Source organism: Scylla paramamosain, chromosome 22, assembly GCF_035594125.1.
Source record: "Scylla paramamosain isolate STU-SP2022 chromosome 22, ASM3559412v1, whole genome shotgun sequence".
NCBI classification, from domain to species: domain Eukaryota; kingdom Metazoa; phylum Arthropoda; class Malacostraca; order Decapoda; family Portunidae; genus Scylla; species Scylla paramamosain.
In genome coordinates, this window is record NC_087172.1 from 17,189,930 (window position 1) to 17,209,929 (window position 20,000).

The following is a 20,000-nucleotide window of genomic DNA, read 5'->3' on the forward strand; positions in this document are numbered from 1 at the left end:
ACTTCCATGACACTTTATTGCCATCTCCTGTTCAGCATCACTCCCACACCATTCCTACCTCCTGCATCTGCTCTACTGTATATCATCTTATATTCTTTCCCAAGTGGCTCTGCCTTATTTCCTCTCCGCCTCGTCTCCTGTATACAGCATATCTCCACCTTCCTCCTTTCCAGCATGTCTACCAGTTCCTTTCCTTTCCCTGTCATGCTTCCTACACTGATGGTTCCAATCCTCAATTTCATTGTTTGGCCTTTTTCTTTAGCTGCGCCCGTCCTTGACGCGGGAGCCCTCTCATATTTTCCACAGAAGTCGGGCGAAGATTCTGCGCGTCGCTTTCAGGATACGCCCTGGCATTACTCTCTCTCTCTCTGCTATTCTGGATCCTTCCCATAGGTTTGGCTTTGGGTTTTACTGATGGATGTTCTCCCTACTTCAAGCCCTCCCCATTTATCCGGGCACCGAGTTTAGATGGCTTTCTCTACTATCCTTAATCGTAAATTCTCCAGTCTAACATCCTTAACCCAGAACACAGTCTAATATCCTTAATCCAGACTGTTTTCTCAATTCTGTTCACTGCTCTTATTTTCTTCTTAGGAGCTGCTTTGAGCGGGCTTATTGTTCCATTTCTTCCCTCTGCTGATCTCCCTGATACATAACAAAAAATCAGGGCAGAGGCTGAGGGGACGCGGCAGCACGGCGCGCTCAGTGAGGTAGGAGGTCCAAGCGGATACGTTTTTCATTGAGCTTCAAGGTCATGGACGAATCAACATAATCTATGGCTGCTTGTAACTGACAGAGCAGCAGACGTCCAAACACGAAGTCAAAGACGCTCACTTGGTTTGTCTTTATTTTATGCAGTCGCAGCGTGTCTGTGCAGCAGCTAAACTGCAGCAGGACTCGTCCCGGCGGCAGAGTCCACCTGCCTTTCATGCGTTTCACCTTTTCCAGGCCGGTCTTGGTGATACAGAACCGTGTAGTGGCGCCTGTGTCCACCAATACTGTCAGCGGCTCCTCGATGCCTGGGGCTCGTGCAACAAACGTGAACACTTTGCCGTCGCGCCGCCGCTCAGGTTTCCGCAGCAGACGTTCAGGGTGACGCAAGAACAGTGTGCTGCTGTCGTCGGGATGAAACTCCTGCCACATCTCCGCCTCCTGCAGGCGGCTCATGGACACCAATATTTGGTCGCTGAAGCCCATCTCCACTTACATCTCCTGTGGAAGCACCGTCAAGGGTGTGTTGACCGCCACACCGCCCTTCAGTACCACCACCACCTCGGCCAGCTTGATCGCGTCCAGCTCCAGTTCGCCAATCCAGGTTACCACGACTGTCTTCACCGTCTCCTCGCAGCCCGTGACGAGTCCCATACTCTTGGCCAGTGACAAGAACATGCAGGTCATTGAGGCGCCTGTGTCAAAAAAGACAACACACGGGTGGCCGCGAACGGTCGCATCCACCAGGTTTCCTTTCTCAATATGAACACGGTTGTACTCGCTTACATTCTTCTCCTCCTTGTAGACTCTCCTGGCCTCCACCTTCAGCCTCAGCACGTCCTCGCTGTCCCACCCTCTCCTCTTCTTCTCCAGCAGCGTCCTCTTCTTTGGGTCTTTCTCGTCCCCCTTCCTCTTTTGGGCCCGGTTCTCGTGGCCTTCAGTATCCTTCCTCTTCCATTTCTTGATGCGGTACTTAATCCGTTTACAAGGCTTCATCTCTCCCACCTTCTTTCTTTTCTTCCTGCCCACTCCCTTGATCTTCTTGTCCCGGTTCTCAACCTCCATGCCCTGTCTCTTCCTCTTCTTGTTCTGCTTCTCGTCGTCCTCCATGTCCTCCTGCTTCCTCTTCCTGTTCTGCTTCCCGTCGTCCTCCGTGTCCTCCTGCTTGCTCTTCTTGCTCTGGTTCTCGTCGTCCTCCATGCCCTGTCTCTTTCTCTTCTTTTCCTGGTTCTCGTCGTCCTCCGTGTTCTGTCTCCTCTTCTTGGTGCGTTCCAAAATCGGATTAAAACACTCCATACTTTTCTTGTCTTTTATGTTATTCTCCTCCCTCTGCTTTTTGTTTTCCGTAACTCCTTCAACGCTGTCCATTTTCCTCTTCTTGTAGTTCTCGTTGTCTTCCATACGTTCCCCCTTTCTCTTCCTGTTGTATTTCTTAACCCCTTGCTTATGGCTCGCTTTCTTCTTCAGGCTCTCATCTCCTCCCTTGCTTCTTTTGGTGCGATGTTCTGCACAGCCTTCGGTGTCAGTCTTCTCGTGGCTGGTGCAGTCTTCGAGGCTCTCCAGCCTCCTCTTCTTGTTGCGTTCCTTGGTAGCTTTCTTCTCCTCTGGGTTCCCCTTCTCACCGAAGGTCTCTTGGGTGTCCATTGCTTCTTGTTTCATCTTCTTATTGTTTACTCTCGTAGTATGCAGTGGTGCGCCAAAATCCTCAGTTGAATATCTAGGTATAGAACAACCTGCTCGTCAGAGGGTAGGGCCATGTGATATTTAGTACGCGCCTTCTTCTTGGAGCGCCCAGCAGCTTGGAGCTAAAGCACTGCGGCACCTCCTGGCGCACCAATCAAAGGCCTCGATTCTAGAATGTGATAAGGTCTTTAGCCAATCGGATACAAGAATGAAACAATATACAGAATTAAAGTTACTCTTTATTGGCGGCAGAGATGCACTTTTTCCATTAATGATACTGAATCGTTGCCAAACCAACACTGCAGTAATGAACACTCTCTTCAAAGCCATAGATATGTGTAATGCATTTATATGATTCAACTTATTCATTTCTCTAAGTATTAATTTCTACCAGTCACTTATCTTTATTATCTGACTATTTATATATCACCACCTGTGCACTAACATCGCACTAACATTTTCACGCCACTACGGTCTGACAGTCATTTAGGGCCCTGGAAAACCTCGCCACCAATGCCCATTCACACAATGTAACTGACGTGTAGTTTTCCGGTCAGCTAAAATGACTTCCACAGCCACATTCTCGTGTCACCGTGCCAAGGAGAGCAAGTTCAATCCCGCATTTACACAGTAAAGGGAAGAACACGAGCTGTGACCTTTATGTCCATCAGTGGGAAAGCAGGAAGAGCGAGAGGTGGATCATTCTGAGCTGACACAGTATGGTTGTGTCTTAAACCATTATTGTCGCCAGCACTCTTCAACATCACTTCAGAATCATTTTGTATATGTGTATGTAGCGCGTTGTCCGTGTACTGTAACTGTTCTGGTTCACTTTTCTTGAGTGCAAAGATCACCAAATGAGATAATGTGTCGCAACACCACTCTCTCTCTCTCTCTCTCTCTCTCTCTCTCTCTCTCTCTCTCTCTCTCTCTCTCTCTCTCTCTCTCTCTCTCTCTCTCTCCTTCACAAGATGACATTCTTTAAAGGTTTAAAATCATCGTAAAACCTGATTTGTAAACCCTTATTAATTCTCCTCCTCCTCCTACTACTACTATCACTACTCCTCTTCCTCCCCCGTACTATTACCTCTCCTCGTCCTCCTCCTCCTCCTCCTCCTCCTCCTTCTCCAGTCTCATCACCATAACTCACTCTCTCACTCCACTCGCATCATTCCCTCACACACTCCCGCCCTCAGCCGCATTATAAAAACACGCGCGGGAATCTGTTAATCAATTTCCGCCAGGGAGGGAAGGTAGACAGACTGAAGCTGCTACCTGTTTGAACACTACGCCAGGTAAGAGTGGTAGTGATGGTGGTGGTAGTGGTGGTGGTGGTGGTGGTGGTGGTGGTGGATAAGGTGGTGATAAGATTATTTTAAGGAGGAATGGTGGTGATATTGACAGTGGTGGTGATTATTCTTGATTTTTCCTTCTTTTTTACATGTCAAGGGCAAAAATTTGAGGGAAAAATACCCATCACGTTTCTATAATTTAAAGAAATGGTAAAAAAAAAAATAGCTAATTTAGTACCAGGAGCATTAACAGTAACAGTGCTGCTGGTAGTGGTGATGATGAAAACAGTGATGAAGGAAGGAGTAATAGCATAGTGAGACAGAGAGTGACAAGGATGGTGCTGATAGTGAAATGACAAAGGAGAATGGTGGTATGAAATGACGTGACGGGAATGGCAGTGAGAAGGTTATGGTGATAGGAAGAAATGGTGAAGAATGCTATGGAATGGTAGAGATTGACAGGAATGACAGAGCGACATGGGAGATAGTTATGGCGTCAGGGAGTGGTGGAGAGTGTTAGAAATATAATTGATAGTGACAGTAGTAATGGTGGTCAGGGTGGCAGGGAGGAGTGCACTGTCAGCAGGGTGGTGGTAGGGAGTGACGGGCTGCAAGGTTGTCGTGCAGTAGAGAGGAGTGGTAGAACAGCAGGCATGAAAACAAAGCAGAGGGGTGGTAGAAGTTATAAAGGAAGAAAGCGGTGACAGAAAACAATAAGAAACTGCAAGAAACCAGTAAATCTATACGTGTTATAATCCAATGCATATCTTAGTCCACTTATAACCCATGAAGTTGTGAAGAAGTTAAAAAAAAAAGTAAGTTCAGATTGAGGATTTATTGTTAGTTCTGATCTCCGTCTAAGAAAACAATGCATAGAGGCCAGAAATAAAGCAAATCGGGTAAAAGGATTAATTTTTAGGATTATTAAAAGCAGAAGTCCCGAGGTAATATTATAATTATATTTGGCGCTGGTCAGACCTCATCTACAATATGATATGCATTTTTGGTCCCTATATTACAGGAAGGATATATAAGTACATAAGAATCAGTACAAAAGAAAATTACTAAATAAAAGGATACAAGGAATGAGGGGTATTCCTTTCGAAACGAGACAGGCGTAGGTTGAGGGGACCTGATAGAAATCTTTAAGTGGTATAGGGGATAAAACAAGAGTGACGTAAGAAAAATTATCAGTATCAGTAATCAAGATAGGACAAGTAATAATGGGTTGAAAGCTTAAAAATGTTGATTAAAAAAAAATGGAAAAAAATGGTTCCTAAATGCAGTGGTAGATGAATGAAATGGACTCCGTAATCAGGGCGTTGGTGCCGAGTCATTAGGGAGCTTTAGAAGAAGATTAGACACATTTATGTTGGTGGAAAAAGGTAAGTAGGTTTCATACAGTGACTGCCACGTGTAGGTAGGATGGCTTCTTGCAGCTTCCCTTACTTTCTTAGATGAAGAGTACAAGGTGGGAGAGAACATAAAAGAATTGATAGAGGAGAAATATGTAGTGAAAGGAAAAGGAAAACTCAGCACAATACCTTTCTTCCCGTGACCTTTACTCTCCCGGGTAAGTGACAAAGGCGATGAATAAAATAACAAAGAGTGAGTTTTCATTTTATCCTTCACGAAAGGAGAAAAACAGAGAACAATAAGCAGGCACGTTTTCTTTGTAGTAAGCACTTGAAGGGAGAGTTAAATAATATGAGAAAAATCTTAAAAACAAGGTGCTAGTTAATTTCTAAGGACTTCACAAGAGGGGAGAGAAAAATATATGAACAAACGTTTTCTTTTTAAGCAGACAAAAGCAAAGTTAAACAAATAAAAAACTGAATAAAAACACGATGCAAGTTAAATTTTAAAGACTTCACGAGAGAGAGAGAGAGAGAGAGAGAGAGAGAGAGAGAGAGAGAGAGAGAGAGAGAGAGAGAGAGAGAATATACTCGAGTGTAAAGATAAAGTTAGAATGGGTTAATTTAAGTTACATTTGTTTTAGTTAAGACAGCTGGGTAAGATGGGCTAGATCAAGTTAACTCAAAATATGTTAGGTTTGTTTAGGTTAGGTTAGGTTAGGTTAGGTTAGGTTCGGTTAGGTTAGGTTAGGTTAGGTTAGGTTTATTTAGGTTAAGTTAGTTAGGTTAGGTTAGGTTAGGTTTATTTAGGTTAAGTTAGTTAAGTTAGGTTAGGTTAAGCTAGATTAGTGATGAACAGCTTGAATTAAGGCAAATTATATATGTAATAGACACTTTCTTGTAATTACACGAAAGAACTCTTTAAATCTCTTGCCACTGACAGGTACTGCAGATTAATCTTAATTAGAAGCAGGTGAGCATCACGCAACACATTCCCAGCTTAGACACGAGTCACACCTGGCTCAGGCTACACAAGGTGAAGACATGCAACACTGCCAACTTGAAAGGGAAAGGTAATTAAACGGTACTCTCTCTCTCTCTCTCTCTCTCTCTCTCTCTCTCTCTCTCTCTCTCTCTCTCTCTCTCTCTCTCTCTCTAACACAAGGTCAAGAAAATTAAAAAAGTAAAAAAAAAATCAGATTCGCAACAGAAAACAAAACAAGGTCAGACGAAACACAAGGTCAGATCCAATGTAAGGTCAAGTAATGTAAGGTCAGGTAATCTACAAAATCAGATCCGCCAAACAAGGTCAAGAAGAGCAACGCACAGCAAGGTCAGGCTCACAAAGCAAGGTCAGGAGAAGCAAAAAATCTAGGTCATGGAAAGCAACACAAAACAAGGTCATATTTATGAAACGAGGTCATTAGGAGCAAAAAACTAGGTCATAAAATGCAACACGAAACAAGGTCAGACTCACAAAACAAGGTCAGATCCAAAATACAAGCTCATGAGAAACAAAAAAAAAGGTCAGGAGAATCAAGAACTAGGTCAGATCCACAAAACAAGATCTACAAAAGCAAAAAGAAGGTCAGGAGAATAAAAACAAGGTCACATCTACAAAATAAGGTCAAGAAAATCAATACAGCAATATCAGAATCGAAGGACAGGAGATGCAAAAGGTCAGGTAGATAATTAAAAGGTCAGGTTTACACACAAGGTCAGATCCGCAAAACAAGGTCAGGAAAGGTAAAAACAAGTTCAGAAAAGCAAAAAAGGTCAGAAGAAGCAAAACAAGGTCAGGGACAATACAAGGTCGGGCCAACAAAAGGTCACACTCGAAACAAAGTTGGAAAATCAAAACCAAGAAAGAAACTCAAGGTCATGTGAGAGAATATTTCGAGGAGTCGATGCTGCCGTCTCTCTCTCTCTCTCTCTCTCTCTCTCTCTCTCTCTCTCTCTCTCTCTCTCTCTCTCTCTCTCTCTCAACTAACGAGAACAAAACTACAGAAGAAAAACAAAAAATACGAAATCAGAATATACAAAGCCAATTTAGAAAGAAAGAAAGAAAGAAAAAGAAAGGGAGAAAGAAAGAAAAGATAAAACAAATGTACATGTAAACGAACATAAAGAAAACAAGAAAATAAACAAGCAAGCAAACAAAGAAAGAGAGATGAATATATAGAAAAGGAAATTTGAAAACTGGATGAAAAAAAAAACAGAGAAAAAAAAAGTTAGGGCCTTGAGGGAAACAAGACTATTTCAATTTTGATAAAAGGAATAACACAGGAAGGCGGCGCGGCGGTGGCCACTGTGTGTGTGTGTGTGTGTATGTCTCTGTGTGTGTGTGTGTGTGTGTGTGTGTGATCATTCACCAAACTCGCATTTTTACAAAACTTTCCTACTCACATTTTTCTTATCTTGATTAAATTCTCGCCTTCCATCATTATATACAGAAAAAAAACTTTCAATCTATTTTTTTCCTTCACCTTTACCTATTCCTAACCTTCCTCAATCTTCTTAACCTTACTTAACTTCCTCTAACCTTCCTACATCTTCCTAATCCTTAACCTTCCTAATCCTTCGTAAACCTTCCTAAAACTTCCCTTTATATCACTACACACTTTCCTTAACCTTCCTCAGCCTTCCTAAGCCTTCCATAGCACTTTCCTACACCTTCCACAAAACATCCTTAATCGTTAACGTCACTAATTCTTCCCAAACCTTCCCTACACTTTTTTTTTTTTAACTTTCTCAAACCTTACTTAACCTTCCTAATCCTTTATGTACCTTCTTGAATCTTCCTAATCTTTGCTTAACCTTCCCTACACCTCACTGCACCTCTTTCTTTATCTTCCCAAACCTTACTTAACCTTCCTTGACCTTCCTCAGCTTCCCCCAGCCTTCCCTTCCATCACACCCAGTAAAGATCCGGAGGTGATTCGAACTCAGTATTTCAAAGAATGTCTCGAATTCCCGAAACTTCATCTCGAACCGGGGCAAGTCTCGCTTCATCCCTTTATTGCGCACAGGAACTTCACCTCCCCCTCCCCCCTTCCCTATCGTGCCATTGATCCCTGTTGGCATTACTTCGCACTACACACTCACTGAAGCACTTAAACCTCCTCCTCCTCCTCCTCCAGGTGACGTTCGAGTGATGGCAGAACATACAAGATTCTATTTCACGGTCCACAGAAGCTTAAACGAAGTTCGGCTCTTGTTTTATCAGATTGGCGCGAAAGTTGCTAAGCGGAAATCGAGGTTTTGGGAGCGAGTTCCAGTTGGTATTTGTGGGTTTTGTGCTTAAGGAAATGGAAATATACGGGAAAGTTATGCTGGAGATAAGGAAAATACACTTGCTTGTTTCTGCTGGATCTGAATTTTATGTCCTTTGGAGACGTTGGGGTTTTGTTCAAGAAACGCTGTTGTTGTTGTTGTTGTTGTTGTTGTTGTTGTTTCTTCGTGAGCAAGGTATGTAAGGAAATGGAAATCTGCGTGAAAGTTGTACTGGAAATAAGGAAAAATCCACTTGCTTATTTGTATTTTATCTCAGTTTCGTGTCTTTTGGGAGAATCGAGGTTAGGTTCACGAGGCAGTGTCTGGTTTTTCTAGTTTCAGTGCGTAAGAAAATGGCAATGTGAGAGAAAACTTAAGTAGACGATAGAGAATGCCGTGTTAAGTTTGCTTGTTTTAGATTTATGGGAAAGTTAAACTACACATTTTTAGACGTGAATTGCTGTTATACTTCCAAACTCCGTGCTTAAGGAAACAGGAATGTGAGAAAAGTTATGCTGAAAAAAAGAAATTCCGTCCTCTTCCTCTTTATCACCGGCTTCATCTCCATCATCCCCTTCTTCTTCTTCTTCTTCTTCTTCTTCTTCTTCTTTGTTATCCATTTCGCCATCTTCTTAATTCTTACGTTCCTCTTCTACCACAGGTTTACTTAATTTACTTGTCTTCTTCCTCTCAACTTCGTATATTATTCTCGTATATTACTGAAATTGTGTCGTTAGGATATTTTTTTTCTTTTTTTTTTTTTTTGCATTCAAAGATTCAATGCAGAAGAGGAAACAGGAATAAAGAAAATAAATCCATAAAAACAGCCAACAGAGACGTGTAAATGGGAGAGAAGAGTAGCTTTTAAAAAGTGCAACGTAAGTATAAATGAATGAAACTGTGCAGGTAAGAGACGAGAGAATGAATACTAAGAGGGTCAGGTTTAAAAAAAAAAAGTACAGCTTAAGTATGAATGGATGAAACTGTACAGATAAGAACCGTATTCTGAAACACTTTTGCGCAGCATCCCCACTACTTTCAAAAGGCTCTACTCGTAACTGAAGCTACACAGGTTTTTAAGTGCGTTTTTACGGTTTCAGTAATATATTAGCAAGATTCCTACATTATTAAAAAGGAGAAGCACTCTTGAGAATCCGGCAAATCATCTCTGTGGCCTTGAAAAGTAGTCGTGGTGAGAGAACTAGGCGTTTCTGAACACGGGAGTAAATTATGTCTCATTTTTTTCACGATCTTTTCCTCATCTTCTCCCTGCGTTGCTTTGATTCATGTCAATAAGGGAGTAATGAGGTGATGGAACGAGGCCTGGAGTGATGGCGCGGCGGATTAATGGTGCTCATGGTGTGAGAAGTGCCTTGGGCTTCGAGTGCGTGCTGGGAGTGTCAAGCGTCAAAGGAAGGAAGTGTTTGATGCCTCCTCTGAAACGATTACTGACGCAGACATGCACACTCGTACGCTCACTCTCACTCTCTCTCTCTCTCTCTCTCTCTCTCTCTCACACACACACACACACACACGCTTAACAAGAGATGAGATAAAGATGTGTACCAATAGTTTCTCAAATGGAGTAATAAGTCAGTGAAATGCATGACCGAAGGAAATGTGTGCGAACCATACACGTAAATTTAAGGAAAAATTTGATAACTTGATATTAAGAAACCGGACATTACAAACTTAACGCAATCCTGTGCAAATGTGAATAGGTCAAATAGATGACAGATGATAAAGATTAAGAACAAGAACAAGAAAAGAGAAATGCACATCAAAATCACAAAAAATAAATCACGTTTTCTGTACTTTTTTAACACTTACACTTCAAGGAGCAGGTGTGGCAGGTGTGGGGCGGCTCTGAGGGTGTGAAGTCAGCCAATCAACAGGTGTGGAAGGCAGCCAGGCACAGGCACCCACCACCACCACCACCACCACCACCAGGCACTCTTCCCAATGCCCCAGACACTTACTCGTCACTTCAGTCACTTCACTCGAGTTCAAAAGTTCGAATAATGTGTCTATTTAGCGATTAAGGAACGTGGAGGGCTGTCATGGCGGGAGGCGTGAGAGGGGAGTGAACGGGAGCGAGGTGAACGACGCGTGTGAGACGGAGAGGGGTAGGGCGCTGCGTGTTGCCTCCCCGCCGGCTGTCTGGGTACTGACTGACCAGATGCTGCCACCGCCGCAAAGAGGAGTCCACCAACGAGGCGACGCTGACCGAATCTCATCACTGCTTTGCTTGCTTGCTTCCATCCTTCCTTCATTCGCATCTGTTTTCCCTGCTACGTTTCCCTCACTCTTAACAGTGCAACTAAACCAGGAACTCATTTTTTTTTTCTTCCTTCCTTCCTTCCTTTCTTTCTTTCGTTCTTCTTTCGCTTGCATCTCTTCCCTGCTGCGTTTACTTCAGATCCAATAGTACAACTAAACCAGGTAATCATATTTTTTTTCCTTCGTTCCTTCCTTCCTTCCTTCCTTCCTTCCTTCCTTTCTTCCTTTCTTTCCTTCTATTTCGTTCGCATCTCTTTCCTGCTGTGTCTACTTCAGATTTAACCATACAACTAAACCAGGTACTCTTTTTCTTCCTTCCTCTCTCCCTTCTTTCCTTCCTTCCTTCCATCACTCATTCATTCATTCATTCATTTATTCATTCATTTACTTTCCTGATACGCTTACTCCAGATTGAGCAGTTACAGTTAAACCAGACACTTCCTTCCTTTCTTCCTTCCTTCCTTCTTTCCTTCCCATCTACTCATACTTTAGGTAACATGGTGTAGCTTGTCACAAACAGCCTCGTGAGGTTCAACAAGTCAATAGTTTGGTCATTCCTCATTTCCTCCTTCATTCATGCATTCTTTATTTTTCTATCTCTCACCTCCCTTTTCTTTCTCTATATCTCCTCTACCTATTTTTATTTCCTCTTTTCTTTTCTGCCTCTTTCCTTTCCTTCCCTTTTTCTCTTTCTTCAACTCTGCCATGTCATTTTCCTCTATTTTCTTCTCTCCCTCTTTCTTTGCTGTATGACCTGCTTTCCTTCCCTGCCTCTCTTCTCCTTTTCTTCCCTTTCTCCTCCTCCTCCTCCTCCTCCACTCCTGTCGTCTCTCGCCGTTTCTTTCTTACAGTGTTCCTTTCTTTTTGTTTCTTTTTCCTTAACATTGTTTCCTTCCATCTCGTCACCTTCATTTCCTCTCCAGTTGCTCCACTCACACACACACACACACACACACACACACTCTCTCTCTCTCTCTCTCTCTCTCTCTCTCTCTCTCTCTCTCTCTCTCTCTCTCTCTCTACCCACGTTTGAGTCTAGTTTTCCATGTTAGTCTCCGATGGTTGAGTGTCTGGTTATATGTAAGATCGTTTTTACCAGCATATTGAGCGAGATATTAAGGCCTGCAGTATTCTCTCTCTCTCTCTCTCTCTCTCTCTCTCTCTCTCTCTCTCTCTCTCTCTCTCTCTCTCTCTCTCTCTCTCTCTCTCATCACGACTCTCAGCCCAGTAATTAAAAACCCGAGGTGATTCTTAAACCAGAGCGTTCATTCCACTGATATCTGATTCGTTTCCCACCACCACCACCGCCACCGCCGCCACACGAGTCTAAGTCAGTCATGTAAGGAGGAAGGATTATTTAAAACACTTCTGCGCCGCATCTCCACTACTTTGAAGGGCCTCTGGTTGAAGTGACACGGGTATTAGGGTTGTTTTTTTTTATGGTTCTAGTGACAGATTAGCAATATTTCTACATTACTAACAGGAGAAACACTCGTGAGAACCCGGCTAATCTCTCCTCTCTCTCTCTCTCTCTCTCTCTCTCTCTCAACCATCGGAATGTAGTTTTGGTGAAAGAGTATAGCGTTTCTGAATACGGGTTTACAATAAGTTACACGTGTTTTTTCAGGGTGTTTTTGTGGTTTTAGTGGCAGATAAGCAATATTTCTTCATTAGTAACAAGAGAAACGCCAGTGAGAAGCCGGTTAACCACCTCTGTGGCTTTGGAAAATAGTCGTGGTGAGAAAGTGAAGCGTTTCAGAATACGGGCCTAAAAGAGTTGACTGCATTTCCAGCCACTTCCAGCCATTGCGTCGTCTTATCTCTGCATATTTCAACAGATTTTTGAAGTTATTGGTGTTATCAGGTGTGTTTTCTTTATCGATGGTTCCTTAGTAAATTACCGCTCTTAAGAGCCAGCCAGCTGCCTGACTCACGAAGGCATCAGGTGCGTCACTGTGACGTCGCGATACGTCTAGGCTCCGCCCCTTGTATTATCTTTTCCACCTATGAAAGAAAGATGAAAGCTTCTATAATGATAATTGAGGAAACAGAGCCTATTATTGCTTCTAACGTGACACTGTAGTACATCATGAGCTTATAATATTTACATTAAGCTGAATTTCCTTACTTTATTTTGCTTTGAATAAAACTCCCTTCTGTTCCTTTAAGTTACTTGAAAGTATTATTTTGCTTTGAATAAAACTCCCTTCTGTTCTTTTAAATTACTTGAAAGTATTATTTTGCTTTGAATAAAACTCCCTTCTGTTCCTTTAAGTTACTTGAAAGTATTATTTTGCTTTGAATAAAACTCCCTTCTGTTCTTTTAAATTACTTGAAAGTATTATTTTGCTTTGAATAAAACTCCCTTCTGTTCCTTTAAATTACTTGAAAGTATTATTTTGCTTTTGAATAAAACTCCCTTCTGTTCCTTTAAATTAAATTACTTGAAAGTATTATATATATATATATATATATATATATATATATATATATATATATATATATATATATATATATATATATATATATATATATATATATATATATATATATATATATATATATATATATATATATATTCCTATATCAACTACTTTCATGTTGATAATTTGTGAAATTGTCATTTCCAGGCATGTACCGTAGATAAAAAAAGAAAGGAGACACGATGGGTGTACAAGTACGCAAACATAATACTCAGAAAGTTGCATATGCTATTCCTCATCACTCGCTGTTATCGCTGTTGATGATGACGGGTTCCACAGCTTCGTACATGCTGTCCGTGGGAATGACGTCACAGCGACGTCCCCACACCTTGATGCGTCCGACAACTGGTTGGGTCTTCAGCGTGTAAATCCACAAAAACAAGTTCCTTTATTATTCACTTTTGTCACTTGACCATAATGAAAAAAAAAATGTACAGTGTTTGATACATGCTCTGTCAAAGAATGATCTTTATTCATCAGTTTGTTAGAGAGTTATTTGAGAAAAACAATGTAACACGGCCTGTGAAACCATAGTAAGTACAAACACACACACGCCGGCTAATGGTCGGCTCTTCCCATGCCTGTCCGAAGTTGTTCCGGATCAGGTGTTGAAGTGAATGAATACAGAATGGTAACTGAGAAACTAACAATTATCTGCCCCTAGCCGACATCCCGCCTTTGCTTCTTTTGGGGCATGTGAGTGTGTGAGGCAGCGTCCCACACACTCACCTTTCTAAGTTGAGAGAGAGAGAGAGAGAGAGAGAGAGAGAGAGAGAGAGAGAGAGAGAGAGAGAGAGAGAGAGAGAGAGAACAGTTTTTTTTTTTTTTTTGAGATAGAAGAGTAAATTGAAGAAATAAATATATACATACATAACAATTTTGAGGGTACTTTGTCTGTCTGCTCCATCATCTACATACACTCGTATGGTGGGAAGGGAAAGTTACCAGAAATAGAAATTCAGTGGGAGGTTTTAAGTGAAATCTTTGTAACCTTTGAAAATAGTCATTAGTAGAGAATAGCGTTTCAGAATAAGGACCTGAGGCTCACATGCTCTTCCTCTCCTTTCTCAGACGAGAGAGAGAGTCAGTATGCGAGTCGAGTCCTTATTTTGAAACGCTCAATCCTTTCATAATGACGATCTTCAAAGGTCACAAAGATGATTGACCCGATTCTTACTGGTCTCTTCCCGTTGATGATGCAGAATCCTTTGTTAAATCACCCTAGTACTGAAAATTCCATTCAAAACTCCCAATATTGTATTCTTTTATGGGGGAGACAATTAGCGAGCTTTTTTTTCCCCCTAATGCGTTTTATATCCGAGACGAGGCGCTGAAACGCATGTGAGCACGATCATGAAGGATTCGCCTCTGCCCTGGCAACACTGCTACTCCACCGAGGCACGGGAAGCCCACAGAGATGATTGGCTGGGTTCTCATAAATGTTTTCCTATCGATGATGTAGAATTCTTGATAATCTGTTATTGAAATCACTGAAACACCTTTATAATACTTTTGCAACTTCCTTGGGGGCCTCTTGGAAACAGTAATGATGATTTGCTGAGCCACGCCGCTGTAGTTGAGATAGTGATTGTACATTAGTGCGCAGTATATGCCACCGCTGTTCATTAGGTGTGCATCGTTTTATCATACATATTCTTAAAGGTTGGAGATCAAAACCATTTTCGTCATAATTCTACCAAACCTGAAACAATGACCCTTTCACTCTAAAATGACCCAGGGTGACCTAAGATAAAGGTGATAGTGTGACAGTGTGACCCAATTATCGACTCTGTTCTGTCTTCAGCCTTTCTCTCTTCGCCAGAGTTGCATCTCTTGTTTAAACACTTCGCCGCCTAATCTCCATTAACTATCAGGGTCTAGTGGAAGTTACAGAGATTTTCAAGGGTGTTTTCATGAGTGCAGTGAAAGTTTATCAAGAATTCTACATGTCAGTGGGAAAAAAAATCAGAACCTGACTAATTATACACGTAACCTTTGAAAAACTCGTTGGGATAAAAAAAAAAGGGGGGGGGGGCGTTTAAAAACATAAGAACATAAGAAAATAAGGGAAGCTGCAAGGAGCCATCATGCCTACACTTGGCAATTCCTGCACGAAACATGCCTACCTACCTCCACCTATCCTCCACATTCATAAATATGTCTAATCTTTCGGAAGCTCCCTAATGACTCACCAGTAACAACCTGATTACTGCTTTTATTCCATCCATCTACCACATTATTTGAAAACCAGTTCCTCCACATATCTTTTCTAAAATCTAACTTTATCAAGCTTGAACCCACCATGTCTTGTCCTTTCCTAATTAAGAACACGAGTCATGTCAGGCGGTGAGTCATGTCAGGCGGTGTTATGGCTGCTAGAATGCCTTCGCCTCACATACTCCCGCACTCCTCCCCCCTGTGCCATATCGCGTCATATCCTCGCGGTGCCGTAAACTGAACCTGCTTTTTGGTACGAAGAGACGTGTATCATGTGCTTTGGATGGCGAATATACGACAAAGTTATGGTATTGCAAAGAAACCTAGTGCCGGAATCTGAGGCGCATGGCAGAACTACGAGGCTGCTTGAGTGACGAAGTGTGCGATCTAATCTAAAATAACGGACGTGGGAAAGTAAAAGGTACGGCAGAGACACGTAAGGTAGTTTCAAGTCTTTTTTTATACAGATTTAATGGTATAATACTAGTTAGTTAACCCCATCTGTCTGTCTGTCTGCCTGCCAGCCTATCTACCCATCTGCCTATCACGATGATTTAGTATGATATTAGTTTACCTGCCTGTCTAGGTCTGCTGTCTACCTTTTTCCCTGTCTGTTTACCTTCTCTCCTATCTCTCTGCTTATCTACCTATCTACGTCACTGTTTATCCATTGCCCTGTCTACCTGTCTGCCTGTATACCTACATACTTAAGACTATCTGCTTCACTACTGCCCTGTCTACTTATCTACCTACTTACGTCCTTATCTGTTTGCCTGTTATCCTATCTGCCTGTCTCTCTCTCTACTTACATAAATCCCTATCTGTTTGCTGTCCCTGTCTACCTACCTAGCTACCTTCCTATCACCTTATGAACGTCCCTGTCTGCTTACGTATCTGCTTCCCTTTGTGTCTGCTTGTGTGACTGCCTGCTTGTATGTTCTGCTTACGTGACTGCCTGCCTGCCTGCTTGCTTCACTCACTCACTCACTCACTCACTCCCGAGCCTTTTCACCCCTGACTCAGCTAAGGTCGTGCCTCGCAGACAAAGCTTCAGTGTTGATCACCAAAAAATGCCTGACTCCACCGCTCCCTGGAGACACTAGTGAAGGGCCATTAGAAGTCTGCCACGCATCCTGCCCTCTGTGTCACCTCCCCGACGCACCACGCCACAGGTAACTGCTAGTGATGGTGGTGATTGTCTCCTTATGTGGTTGGTAATTGATAAGACGATGTGTGTGTGTGTGTGTGTGTGTGTGTGTGTGTGTGTGTGTGTGTGTTTTGTGGCTACGTGTGTTTGTTTTTTGTTTTCTTTCTTTTTTTGAGTCTTGAATGAAACGTGTAGCTATCAACATTACTCGAATTTTAGATTGTAGTGTTATGGTAGTATTAGTAATAGTGGTGGTAGTAGTAGTAGTAGTAGTAGTAGTAGTAGTAGCAGTAGCAGTAGTAGTAGTAGTAGTTGTAGTAGTAGCAGTTGTTGTTGTAATAGTAACAACAACAGCAACAACAACAAACAACAACAACAACAACCCACAAACCAAGCACAGTCCCAACCAAACACAAAACCACCACCACCACCACAACAACGCCACCCAAACAAACAAAAAAACACACACAACAGACAGATACACAGCAGATAGATAAAGACGCACCAACTCAATGTAAATCCAAGGGAGACGTTTCCTCTCTGAACCTCCCTCCCGGCTCGCCTGACTCAGACCGAACAAGACGTCAGTGGCAGATCGGGAAGCGAGGAAGTCAATCTAACAAACAGCTCAGATTAACCCCAGGCACGTCCAAGCTCCTCCTCCTCCTCCTCATCCTCCTCCTCCTTCAGAATAAGTGACGATGGTGCAATGGGAATGGAAAAAGAGGAAAGAAGGTGTAGCGTAGGAAGAATGACCTCCAGAATTAAACTAGTGTATATACGTGACTTTTTGCAACACCTCTCTCTCTCTCTCTCTCTCTCTCTCTCTCTCTCTCTCTCTCTCTCTCTCTCTCTCTCTCTCTCTCTCTCTCCTTCCCCTCCTCCTTCCCCTTCTCTCCTTATCTACTTCCTCCTCTCCCTCACTGTTCCCCCCCCTCCTCTTTCTTCTTCCTCCTCTTCCTTGCTACTTTCCCACCTCCCTTTTCTTTTTCTAATTCCTTATCTACTTTCCCTCTCTTCCTTACGTCCCTTCTTCCTATCTCCTTTCTCCCATCCTTCCTAATTCCTCTTTCCCATTCCCTTTCCCTTTTTTTCCCTCCCTACTTATCCTTCTTTGAGTGTAAAGGAAAGAATGGAAAGGGAAGGAGAGAAAGGGAGGATGAGGGAAGAGGGAAGGATACTGTAATGAAAGGGGGGATAAGGGACAGGGAGATGGGAGAGTGAGAGATGTAATGGGAGGGCAAGGAGAGATAAACTGTTGCTTCGTGATAGGAGAGAGAGAGAGAGAGAGAGAGAGAGAGAGAGAGAGAGAGAGAAGAATGTTAATGGAGATACGAGGAGACGAGGAGGAGGAGGAGGAGGAGGAGGAGGAGGAGGAGGAGGAGGAGGAGGAGGAAAGAAAAGGCAAATAATTGAGACGTTAAGGAAGGGGAAAGAAAATAGTAAAATATAGGAGAGAAGAAAGTGGATGGGAAACGTGAGGAAGGAGAGAGGAAAAGAAGATTAATGCAAGAGTGAAATGAGTGAAATGAAGGAAGGAAAAAAATGGAGAAAAGGAGGAAAATTAGGAATGCACGAAGATCCAAAGATAAGAAATAAAATTATAACAACGAAAGGAAAACAGAATATATTGATAAATGGAAAGAAAATGAAAGAATTGGCTTATGAAGAGAGAGAGAGAGAGAGAGAGAGAGAGAGAGAGAGAGAGAGAGAGAGAGAGAGAGAGAGAGAGAGAGAGCCTCTAGAGAAGATTTATCTCTGATTTTACATTAAGAATATTACACAAGAAAGAGATTGTAAAGTTAGGTAATCTCTCTCTCTCTCTCTCTCTCTCTCTCTCTCTCTCTCTCTCTCTCTCTCTCTCTCTCTCTCTCTCTCTCTCTCTCTCTCTCTCTCTCTCTCTCTCTCTCTAAGTGTAAGAGGAAGGAGAAGCTGGAAGAGAAGATGATGAGGGGAAGAATATTGAGAAGTAAGGAAGAGGAAGGAACAAAAATACAAGGAGAACGAGGAGGAGGAGGAGGAGGAGGAGGAGAGGAGGAGGAGGAGGAGGAGGAGAAGGAGATGAATAATTTGTTTCGACATACCGACGAGAGAGAGTGAGAGAGAGAGAGAGAGAGAGAGAGAGAGAGAGAGAGAGAGAGAGAGAGAGAGAGAGAGAGAGAGAGAGAGAGAGAGAGAGAGAGAGAGAGAATTATTAACTCAATTATTTATTTATTTATTCATATGTATTGGAATGTGGCGTGGCGTGGCTGAGCACTTTCACAGCCTCCTCCTCCTCCTCCTCCTCCTCCTCCTCCTCCTCCTCCTCCTCCTCCTCCTCCTCCTTCTCCTCTTCCTCCATCTCTTGCTCCTTTTCCTCCTTCTCTTCATCGACTGATCACATCTGCTCCCTACCTGGCAATCTGACCTAAAAAATAAACAAATAAATAAAATACTAATTAACTCACGAATTACTACCGAACACCTGCACTTTTTCATTAATCACAAAGATCAGTCCACCCGGCAAGAGAGAGACAGAAAGACCGAAGAGGAGGATTATAGGTGCAGTGAAAGAAGGCTTGCAGATAATGGGAGTAATTGGGAAAAGCACAAAAGACCAAGGGTGTTGAAGGCAGATCCGCTGTGACGATCGCTGACTATAAGAGACAGGACTATATTCTGAAACGCTTCTACTCCGCGCCCTGACTACTTTCAGAAGGCTCTAGTTGAAGTCGCGCGAGTTTTTTGCGTTGCTTTTACGGTTCTAGTGACAGATTAATAAGATTTCTACATTATGAATAGGAGAAGCACTGTTGAGATTTCGTCTAATCATCTCCGTGGCCTTTGAAAATAGTCGTGGTGAGAGAGCAAACCGTTTCTGTACACGGGTCATAGGGGTTTCTGTACACGGGTCATAGGAGTAGGTGCAGAAATGACCCCCATTTATTCAACACGGAGCCTCAAACAACTGTAATGCCTTCCTTGGAAACATAGGCCAGCACGATGAAAGGCACTGCTGTCTCCCCACGATTATTTTCAAAGCCACAGAGATGATTAACCGAGTTCTCAAGAGTGTTTCTCGTGTTAGTAGTGTAGAAATCTTGTTTATCTGTCACAAGAACCATAAAAAAAAAAAAAAACACTCTTAAAAAATCCATGTAACTTCAAATAAAGCCTTTTGCGGATGTCAGGCGCAGAAGTGTCTCAAGGTGTGGTTCATTGAAACACTGATAAAAAGACCCGAAGGCGGGATGAGTCTTTGACCACGAGAGGGCTTCGCAAGAAATCGAATCCTTAATTAGAACGAACTTAAGTGTCTGGACCGTTAGATCACTTTAGGCATTTGAAGGCTTCGCATTTCCATTTCCCTCCCAAGACATCAATCTTCTCCATCTCCCGCTACTCCTGCTCATCATCCCTTTCCTCCTCGAAAATAATTGCCGACTGCTCTCCCTGGCGTATCTAGAAGAACCATTATGTACCGTTTCTTTATATTTACAAAGCTGGCTTAGCATTCCTCTGAAGTTACACTCCCTTTCAGAACCTAATCGTAGGAGAAAAACCGGGAAAAAAGAAAACG

The 20,000-nt window shown here is 42.5% G+C and overlaps 2 protein-coding genes across 9 annotated transcripts in view; one reads left to right on the top strand and one right to left on the bottom strand.

Moving 5' to 3' along the window:
- Nucleotides 1-10,656, bottom strand: part of LOC135111693 (relaxin receptor 2-like) — a 194,912-nt gene extending 184,256 nt beyond the window's left edge. For 3 of the 8 annotated variants that reach the window (XM_064025290.1, XM_064025286.1, XM_064025288.1), the window contains exon 1: nucleotides 10,145-10,655. The gene's annotated coding sequence lies outside the window, so the exon portion shown is untranslated. Of the gene's footprint in view, nucleotides 1-10,144 lie in introns of all 8 variants that reach the window. The other 5 variants (XM_064025287.1, XM_064025289.1, XM_064025291.1 and 2 more) reach the window with 3 other exon arrangements.
- A 4,922-nt stretch (nucleotides 10,657-15,578) lies between these two features.
- Nucleotides 15,579-20,000, top strand: part of LOC135111696 (uncharacterized) — an 18,714-nt gene continuing 14,292 nt past the window's right edge. Inside the window, exons 1-2 of the mRNA XM_064025303.1 lie at nucleotides 15,579-15,715; nucleotides 16,318-16,466. The gene's annotated coding sequence lies outside the window, so the exon portion shown is untranslated. The remainder of the gene's footprint in view (nucleotides 15,716-16,317; nucleotides 16,467-20,000) is intronic.